Source organism: Cheilinus undulatus, linkage group 24, assembly GCF_018320785.1.
Source record: "Cheilinus undulatus linkage group 24, ASM1832078v1, whole genome shotgun sequence".
In the NCBI taxonomy this organism is placed as follows: Eukaryota; Metazoa; Chordata; class Actinopteri; order Labriformes; family Labridae; genus Cheilinus; species Cheilinus undulatus.
In genome coordinates this window covers 25,006,797-25,016,829 of record NC_054888.1, presented here as the reverse complement: position 1 = coordinate 25,016,829, position 10,033 = coordinate 25,006,797, and the positions used below count along the sequence as shown (strand labels likewise).

Sequence of the window (10,033 nt, the reverse complement as noted above, 5' to 3'; positions counted from 1 at the left end):
CCCACGGAGAAACCCGCAGCGGTGGCTGGGTAGCAATGTGCTTTTTTGGGAAAACAATTAATGTCTGGCTGTCCTTGTATCTTCAAGTAGATCCAATTTGCTTTGGGGATTAGATACACTTGTTCCATGCAAACTGTCTTTGACGAGTGAGTCGATACGACTATTCAGTACGAGGCCTTGGCGAGCCGCTGCATCGACGGAGAAATGTTGCAACTTTGAATACGCCAGGCGAGTATTTATGAGTCATTCTTTGGCACGAGTGTAGCGCTTTTACCGCCCAAAAAAGGACGAGCATAAATGCTGATTTCTGAGCCTGAACCTCATTGTGATTTGCATTTTCTCTGAATGCATGTCTGCATTTAGCGATGGATGTAACTCATGCATGTGTACATTGTCGAACGAGTATCTGAAATGTTCTGTGGAGAAATCCCATTTCAGGGTTCAATGGCTCTTCCGAAGCTGCTCATCCAGGCAGCTGTGAAATATTCACACTTGTAAGGCTTGTCTATTCAATCAATTTCCCCATTTTCAATTACTGACATTACTGCTGTGCATGCTGCTGTTTTTTTTTTTGTTTTTTTTTTGCACAAAACCAGTTTTAGGTCGATCAAAGCTGCAGGCAGTTAATGTGACTGCAGATAAGCGGAGCAGATTTACACTAAAGTCCATAGTTTTTCTCTCTACATCCTCTAACAACTTGATTTTGTTTGAAGATGTGAATAATTCAACAGAAAAACACACATTTTGTTTCTCATCTTTGAAGAATCTGCATTTAAGTTTGCACAAAAGATGACAGGAGTAGCTCGGCTCTAAAGCCTGTTACCTAGGTGAATCTACAGCAAGGCTGCCAAGTCAATAAAACATTCAAGTAGAAGGAAACAAATTCAACCGTGAGACTGAAAATGTTTGCTCTCAGATAAAGTTCAAAAAGGAAAATGTTAACTTTAAATAAAAGCTTAGGAAGTGCTTGTTTTGTTCCAACATAGCGTCTATGAAGTTGTTTTCTGCAGCGAAGCTGTCAAACCTTGAAGGATCAATACGCCAAAAGAATAAGACCTACCTCCAGGCGAGATAACAGATGATTGATTTTCAGGAGAGAAGAGGCACCCAGGATGGTGGATCAGATCACAGGTGGATGAACCCCAGGTAACCTCATGTGGAAAAACGACACCAAAGTGGCATCATGGATGAAAACGTCTTCCTAAGGCCAAGCATGCTAGCTGGTGGACAATGCATGGCTAAGTCTTTTCTACAGTGCCTGTCCAGTGGACAATATGTGGTAAAGTGCACACTACACTACTTTTCATGACACAGTTACTGCTAAATTGCTCTTAAGATGGACTTCAGTACTCTTTCTATGGAGACATGAGACAAAGAGCCCTCCAGGGTGCATTGCCAAGAGACAAAACATAACTAGAAAAGCACTCGGAGAGTGCAGACTTCCGCCATTAACCCTATCTCCCAATAGTACATAATCCTTTAAATAATTCCTGGATCCAGACAAAGTGCCCTCCAGGGTGCCTTTCCACTAAAAATGTGATAAAGCATGCTCACGTGTCCCCCCACACTGGCTAATATGTGATTGAGTGCCTTCCAGGATGCCCTTTAACTGGAAAATATGTGGCAAAGTGTTCTCTAGGGCGTTGGTTTTCAACCTTTATTTGCCCAAAGCACACCTAAAATCAAACCATCTGAATACCTTTGACATCTGCCTGTTAGGGGCACCGTTGTCACAAATGGTGACCAAGAAGAAAAGCTGGCGTAGAAGAAGACGAAGCGGGGAAATCCAGCTCCTTCCAAGCAGAAGTTACGCTGTCTTGGGTTTTCTTCTCTTGCATTGGGGCATCAGGAGCAGCCAGCGAGTCGGTGATCTGTCCAGCATGTCGTTCTTTACATAAAATGTAGAAGTAAGCACAGACTACGACGTGTTGCTATGGCTGCACGGATGCCAAGCCAGGTACCGACATGTATTTGAGTGTATTAAATCACACATAAATCATATATAATTACACTTTATGCCACTTCCTGTCTTTGGCTCAGAAGTTGGTCCGCTTTGCTTTCACACCTCAAACGAACTGCACCAGGGTTCGGTTGGATGTGGACCGAGACCCCCTGTTTTCAAGCGGACCAGAGTTCGTGTGAGCTTTCACACCACTCCAAACGGACCGCACTATCCAGGAAAATGGACCAGAGTTCATTTAAAGCAGACCAAACAGCTCTGGTGTGAATGCGCCCTAAGACAACTGTCAGTTAAATAAAACATGTGCAATAGTAAACATATAATCTGGCCTTCAAACAACTGAAGAACTATGAGTGCATTTCTACCAGATACGATAATTCAGCTGTGATCGACCTATCCGCTGAGTGACGGGTAGATTAGTCAACACTGCTCTTCCTTCAGTCCTGCTAATGGCATAGCAAATACAGATACAGTCACAAGAATGATAACATTGTCATCTTCTGCCTAAATGGGAGATTTAATACCTTATTTTGCATTTGAATGCCAGTTTATCCCCACAGCTGTTTTTTCCACATCTCAAGGATCAAGAAATATCAAAGAAATATCATCAAAGGAAGGATTACGTTCCTGAACACTAAAAACAGAGGTTCTGCTGATTTAAAAACTAAATATTGTCCATTTTTGCAGTTAAATTTCACTCTCAGTCCTCCTGTGGAGATATACGGCTGTAGCTGGGGTGTTTGACAGTTTAATATAAAATGCACATGGGGGGCGTGCAGCATGGCCGATGAGATGTGACCTTGTGTTTTTGGCAAGATGGACTGACAGAAGGGGAGAAACGGTCAAAATCAGACAGCGAAGTGAGTCACCATTGATTTCCTCCTCATTTATTATCTGCATTACTCTGTAAAAATTAACATCAAGAAAATAGGCTGTCATTGTTCTAAATCAGTGATTATAACTGATGGGCCAGGTCTGAGAAGTGGGTCACAGGGCTGCTGTCAGTGGGTCAACAGTGTGCCCGGACAAAAAAATCCAAAATTATAATAGTAGCATGTTTACTCATCTCTGAAAGTAGCAGGTAGCAATGATTAGCCTGTTCACTCATCAGTGGATGAAGCAGGTAGCTAACAGCTAGCCATGTTTAGCTTGTTTAATATTCAATGAGTGTGACAGAAAGCCAACAGCATTCTTTGTGAATGTAGCAAATAGCTAACATCTAGCAAAATGTAGCTTGTTCACTCATCAGTGGATGTACTGAGTAGCTAACAGCAAGAAAAACTTGATTACTTATAGATGAGTGTAGCATGTAGCTATGATCTAGCCATGTAAAGCTTGTTTACTTGTCAGTGATTGTAGCATGTAGCTAACAGGTCCCCATGTGTAGCTTGTTTACTTATCAATGAGTGTAGCAAATAGCTAACAGGTAGCCATGTTTAGCTTGTTTTCTTATCAATGAGTGTAGCATGTAGCTAACAGGTAGCCTTTTTTAGCTGTTTACTCATCTGTAGATGAAGCAGGTAGCCAACAGGTAGCCATGTTTAGCTTGTTTACTTGTCAGTGATTGTAGCGTGTATCTAACAGGTAGCCATGTTTAGCTTGATTACTTATCAATGAGTTAAGCATGTAGCTAACAGGTAGCCATGTTAGGCTTCTTTACTTATCAATGAGTGTAGCATGTAGCTAACAGGTAGCCATGTTTAGCTGTCTACTCATCTGTAGATGAAGCAGGTAGCCAACAGGTAGCCATGTTTAGCTTGTTTACTTGTCAGTGATTGTAGCATGTAGCTTACAGGTAGCCATGTTTAGCTTGTTTACTTGTCAATGATTGTAGCATGTAGCTAACAGTTCGCCATGTTTAGCTTATTTACTTATCAATGAATTTTGCATGTAGTTAACAGGTAGCCATGTTTAGCTTGTTTACTTATCAAAAAGTGTAGCATGTAGCTAACAGGAAGCCATTTTAGCTGTTTACTCATCTGTAGATGAAGCAGGTAGCCAGTAGATCACGATGTTTAGCTTGTTTTCTTGTCAATGATTGTAGCTTGTAGCTAACAGGTAGCCATGTTTAGCTTGTTTACTTGTCAATGATTGTAGCATGTAGCTTAGAGGTAGCCATGTTTAGCTTGTTTACTTGTCAAAAAGTGTAGCATGTAACTAACAGGTAGCCATGTTTAGCTTGTTTACTTATCAATAAGTATAGCATTTAGCTAACAGGTAGCCATGTTTAGCTTGTTTACTTATCAATAAGTGTAGCATGTAGCCAACAGGTCGCCATGTTTAGCTTGTTTACTTGTCAATGATTGTAGCATGTAGCTAACAGGTAGCCATGTTTAGCTTGTTTACCTGTCAATGAGTGTAGCATGTAGCTAACAGGTTGCCATGTTTAGCTTGTTTACTTATCAATGAGTGTAGCATGTAGCTAATAGGTCGCCATGTTTAGCTTATTAATTTGTCAATGATTGTTGCATGTAGCTAACAGGAAGCCATGTTTAGCTTGTTTACTTGTTAATGAGTGTAGCATGTAGCTAAAAGGTAGCCATGTGTAGCTTATTACCTGTCAATAAGTGTTGCATGTAGCTAACAGGTAGCAATGTTTAGCTTATTAATTTGTCAATAAGTGTAGCATGTAGCTTACAGGTAGCCATGTTTAGCTTATTACCTGTCAATAAGTGTAGCATGTAGCTAACAGGAAGCCATGTTTAGCTTATTACCTGTCAATAAGTGTAGCATGTAGCTAACAGGTAGCCATGTTTAGCTTATTAATTTGTCAATAAGTGTAGCATTTAGCTAACAGGTAGCCATGTTTAGCTTGTTTACTTGTCGATGATTGTAGCATGTAGCTTACAGGAAGCCATGTTTAGCTTGTTTACTTGTTAATGAGTGTAGCATGTAGCTAAAAGGTAGCCATGTTTAGCTTGTTCACTTGTTAATGAGTGTAGCATGTAGCTAACAGGTAGCCTTGTTTAGCTTGTTTACTCATCAGTAGATGAAGCAGGTAGCTAATGGATTACTCATCATTAAAGTAGCGAGTAGCTAACAGCTGACAGCGTACAGAGAGAATAAAACCACCACAGGAAGATCTGCTAAGATACTCTTTTTAACCTCTCTTTTGGACCTTCACTGACCTGTTCAAACCGGGATCCAGCTAAAACTAGATGATCTTGAAGCGTGAACTTTGAGGTGTAAAATTAAATCCTGTGATGATGGGAAGGGTTGAGTGTGATGTTGTGGAAAGGGGGCCCTAGTTGGACGTCTGTCTTTGACATTAACATTATTTTTTGCCAGCTTTTACACTTGGATGGCCTGCGTACAGATGTGTGCCCATTTCTAGGTCAGTGTTTAGTCAGGTGAATCAGGTTAAAGGCATCCAAATTCCCACCATTCTCCTCCAACAGTAGTTGGGAACATTTGTATTTTCCATTTCAGATCCTGAGTTTTTATTGTGTCAGAGAGGACAGTACTCAGTAATCCTGCCTGCTTGGAGGGCCGTGGCGGCAGCAGCCAGTCGGGCACACAGAGAAAATGACAGCCTGCCATATGGACCACCGGCAGTGGTCTCACACAGCAAGTCAACCTGGTCACCTTATAAATCTGCTCCATCCAGACCGGTCCAAACCGGCCTGCTGGGATCCCTCCGTGTCCTCCTGATTAGCCGCTCCTCACCGCATCGAGAGCCTCGCTGTGTCCATCAGGCTGATCAACCCCAACACTTGTCCCTGCTCGGATTACAGCGCCGGGGCCGATGGGCCGCATCCAACCACCAAAGTGAAACTGAAAAAAAGCGCCGGCACTTTCTCCTGTAAATGGGACGCACTGAGATATAAGGCGAACCAAATGCCATCCGTCTATTTATTGCCGCTACTCAGCAGTTTGTTTGGGCTAATTGGCACGGATGATTAATTATTATATAACCAATGACAGGCCATGGTAAATTGGAATTAAATGACTGGCTGACATTGCATGTCCCAGTTCAGTTGTGTAATAAGCTAAGAAGGATTCATTTGGCTCCACTGCTACACTGCATTCATCTTCCCCCTGCACTCACTGGGAGCTCTGAAAGTACACATGTTTGGAGGTAAACACGGAGCCTTTATGGCACTTAAAGGACCGAAGGTGTCAGGATGCACACAAAGATGCGGGATATTCAATTTCCTGTTGTAAGAGGAAGGCCGCCATAGCTGCGCAGTGATTGTGCCTCTTTCAGACAGAGAATATTTCATTAACTGCTTTATAATTCTTTTTCTACAACTGGTAACTTTCCTCGTCTTTTTGAGAACGTTGCAGCATATGTAAGAAAGCTCAGTGCTGGAGAAGAATTAAATCATTTCCCCAAAAATTCAGTTTGAGTCCCATAATTTAATTCTGCAATTAAAAAAGGGAAATTAAATGTCATAAAACTCCTAGTTCTTTCTCTCTTATTGAAAACTAAAATAAATGATTATTTATTCATTCTCTAGTAATAAAAAAAAGAATCTGCAAGTTTTCAAATGCTTTTCTTTCCAAAAGTTGTCACTGCTGCCCTCATTTTCTCCCTTAATAAAAACTGGCCCTGTTCCTTATTTTTAGATGTGCTGATGCTATTAAATTAAAAATTTATCAACATATTTTAAAAGTATCAAAAAAGAAATGTCCCAAATTTGTTTCAAATATTCCTGAGCAGTGTAAGTTAACCATAATGCCTAAAATTTTTCCTAAAATTTTCCATGGAAATTCATGGAAATTTTCAAGGATATTCCCCAAGATCTCATTGGAAATTGCCCCTAAAATTTGTTTATTAAATTCCCCAAAAAATATACAAATATATTCCCCCAAATTCCCCCAAAAAGAAAGAAATTTGCCATAAAAATAGTATTTTAAAAGACAGCCTGCCTCCCACCAAAATTCCCAATGAAATGTACAAATATTTCGGCTCCAAAATGGACCGAGTCCCCCGGACTATCAGGTGTGAAAATGACCTTCGATTTCAAATAAATCATATAAGATTTCTATGAAAGTCCTTAAACATATTTTCAAAGCATCACATAAAAAAGTTGCATGTTTCAATCATAGACATTATATACATAGACGCCTCGTTGGCTGTGTTTGCCCGCTGCCGCTTTACGTCAGCATGTCCACCATATTGCCAGAGGCAAAACCGTTCCATAAACGAACACAATTATACAGGCGATGAAGGGTTTTGTTATTGTCTGAAATTTTATTCCAGGTGATCTTGTCAGCCCCACGCAGCACAGGAGTGAGGCGTCTTACCCAGGAATGCCCACTGGCCAATCCGATGTCAACGTTTTTTATGTCTATGGTTTCAGTGACACCCTGTCAAAAAGACTTTACATTTTTAAAAAAGTCAGTTTCTTCAAATTTTCAAAGGAAATTTCCCCCAGAATGTCTGATCAAATTTTCATAAAGATTACAGATACATTCCCAAACATTCCATGAAACTGATGGAAAATTTCCACAAACATCCAAAAAAAAAAAAAAAAAAAATTCAAAATTTTTATTTTTTTTTCCGTAGGACCCTCCCCCAAAATTTTCCAATTAAATTCCTAAAAAATAGATCAATTTTTCTGATTTTCCATGAAAATTCAAATCAATTTCCCCCAAATTGCATCGTTAAAATTTTCATAGAAATGGGGTCAATAAATTTCCAAAATTTCTATTAAAATGATTAAAGACTGTACGCCACACACAACCAAAAAATAAAATAAAATAAAATAAAATAAAACTGCCAAATTACAAACAAATGTCTCCAATTTCTTTGGATATGTCTGAAGAGTTCCAAACAAATTCCCCCAAACATTCCCCACAGGACCTTCCCCCAAAATTTTAACGGTATTAAAAAAAATAATAATAATCAATTTTCCATCAAAATACAAAAGAAAAACAAAGACAAAGAAAGTAACCCTGAAGAATTCAAATCAAATCCCCCCAAACTGCATTGTTCAAATTATCATGGAAATGTGGTGAATACATTTCCAAAATTTCCATTAGAATGAATAAAGACTGTACGCCACACACACAAAAGTACAAACAAACAAAAAAAAAATAAAATCCCCAAGTTACAAACACATTTCTCTAATTTTTATGGATATGTCCGAAGAGTTCCAAACAAATCATCCAAATTCCCTTAATAATGCCAAATTAAAGGAACATTTCCCCAAAACATCTGTTGAAACCCTCTAAAACATACAAACATGAAAACACTTTCTAAATTCCCTAAAATAATTAAACAAATTCCATATTCATTTCTATGAAAATTTCATAGAAAATCCTCCAAACATTTCAAGCACATTACTTCAGTAGACATTTCAGAGAATGATCCCAAAGTGACAACATGAGAAATGGTTACTGTTGTAGGAAAGCTAAATGTAAAGTTATCATGTGAACCTGCAGGGTCTGTTACTTTCAGCCTGTTTAATATCAGCAGGAACCCCTAACAGGAGCTTTAATGTGTGTCGGATACATCTCTAACTGGCTGTTACATTGAGAAACAGATTCAGAGTCACAATTAAGGTGCTTTTTTACAATATCAGGTCTTGTACACACGTAGCCGGGTATCTGGGAAACCCATATGCCATATGGACATATGAAGAGACAGAATGACGGAAGTTCATTCTGGTTGGCTGACGAGGGTTTCACATCTGAAAAAACACTGCCACCTATGGGTTTGGCATGCTTAGAGCAGCATTTAACGGCGGATTTGCCATTACTTGTGGACGAGTTTCTTTTTTTTTTTTTTTTTTTGTAAATGATCAGGTGTGGACGAAAGTATTTTTAAAAACGAATGAAGGGGGATATTCGTTTTAGAAAATAGCCAGCTATGTGTGTACAAGGCCTCAGTCTGCTATTTAGGTCTAGTTGCTTAAATTCTCTCCTGTGTGACTGATTGTTTTCACCTGGGCCTCGTTAGCTCACCTGTGCTGGCTGGGCTTCCTCTCCTCCCCACTGCAGCCCTCAGATGAAGCTCGTGGTCTGAGCAGTGAGGTTGTAAACACTGTTTTCTGTATGGATTCCTCTATCCTAGTATATAAACTCTCTTTCTGGACCCTTCCCCTCATTGAGGAGTATTCAGCGGCCTCCTAGCTACACGTACAGTCTCGGTGAGCCTCCTGATTGTCTTCATGTTTACCCATCTGATCTTTATGACTGTTAGTAGTTCCCATGCTACGTTTGACAGTGTAAACCATATGGACCAATATTTACTGGTATATTTCCAGCCTCCTCTTCATCCACAGAGGGAAATAAAGAACATGCATGTCCTAATTTGGTCTAAATAATGCCAAACTCTACATTTCCTCAGCTTTAATACAAGCAGCTGTGTTAACATTGCAGACAGGACGCTTCTTTAAAGTCGAGTGTCTGTTCTCGCCCTCTCCAACTGTCAATAACAACACGGCTCTTTTGTAAAATTCAATCTCTACTCTCTGCAACACCTTGCCGGCTTGGCAGAAGATAAATGCACTGTCACGACTGAATCTAATCAAGTCTGGGGCTTGGTACCTGTTTTGGTTGCTGGTATTCAGAGTGGCTGTAATGGTGCTGTTTGTTTGTCAGCGTCGCTCTTAGCAGGCTGTCATGTCACCTCTGCTTTATTTCTCCCTATTTATCCTGCTATTATGATGTTTTATTACCCTGATGCACTCTATGTGATTCTGATCACAGGTCTGATATTTCTCTACAGAGAGCTGATTCAGTGGCCAGCTCTGATTATGCACTCTGAAATATTAGCTTCAATTATAACATCCAAATATGTTAATTAGATGAAAGATATGTACAAGTTTAGAGGGAAGAGGACAGAAATGAGATGAAGATAAAGCACGAAGAGGATGCACAAAGCTCAGAAAATCTGCAAAACTTACAGGACATGAAAAAGAGTGAGATGGTGTTTGAATTCTTATAAATGATGAGGAAACTGAGAAAAAGTCTGTCATTCATGTTGCAATTGCAATGACTGCTATCACGGGATTGGCTTATTTAACATTTGGATTGACTGGCAGATAAACAGGTGTACCTAATAAAGTGGCCTTGACTGTATGACTGTATCAGGACCAGCTGAGTCAGCCAGTAAGTACGCCA

General features: G+C 39.8%; 1 long non-coding RNA gene across 2 annotated transcripts in view; it reads left to right on the top strand.

Moving 5' to 3' along the window:
- The first annotated feature begins 8,911 nt into the window (after positions 1-8,911).
- LOC121506067 overlaps positions 8,912-10,033 on the top strand; it is a 354,205-nt gene continuing 353,083 nt past the window's right edge. For both annotated transcript variants that reach the window (XR_005991607.1, XR_005991606.1), the window contains exon 1: positions 8,912-9,057. This is a non-coding gene — a long non-coding RNA (uncharacterized LOC121506067). The remainder of the gene's footprint in view (positions 9,058-10,033) is intronic.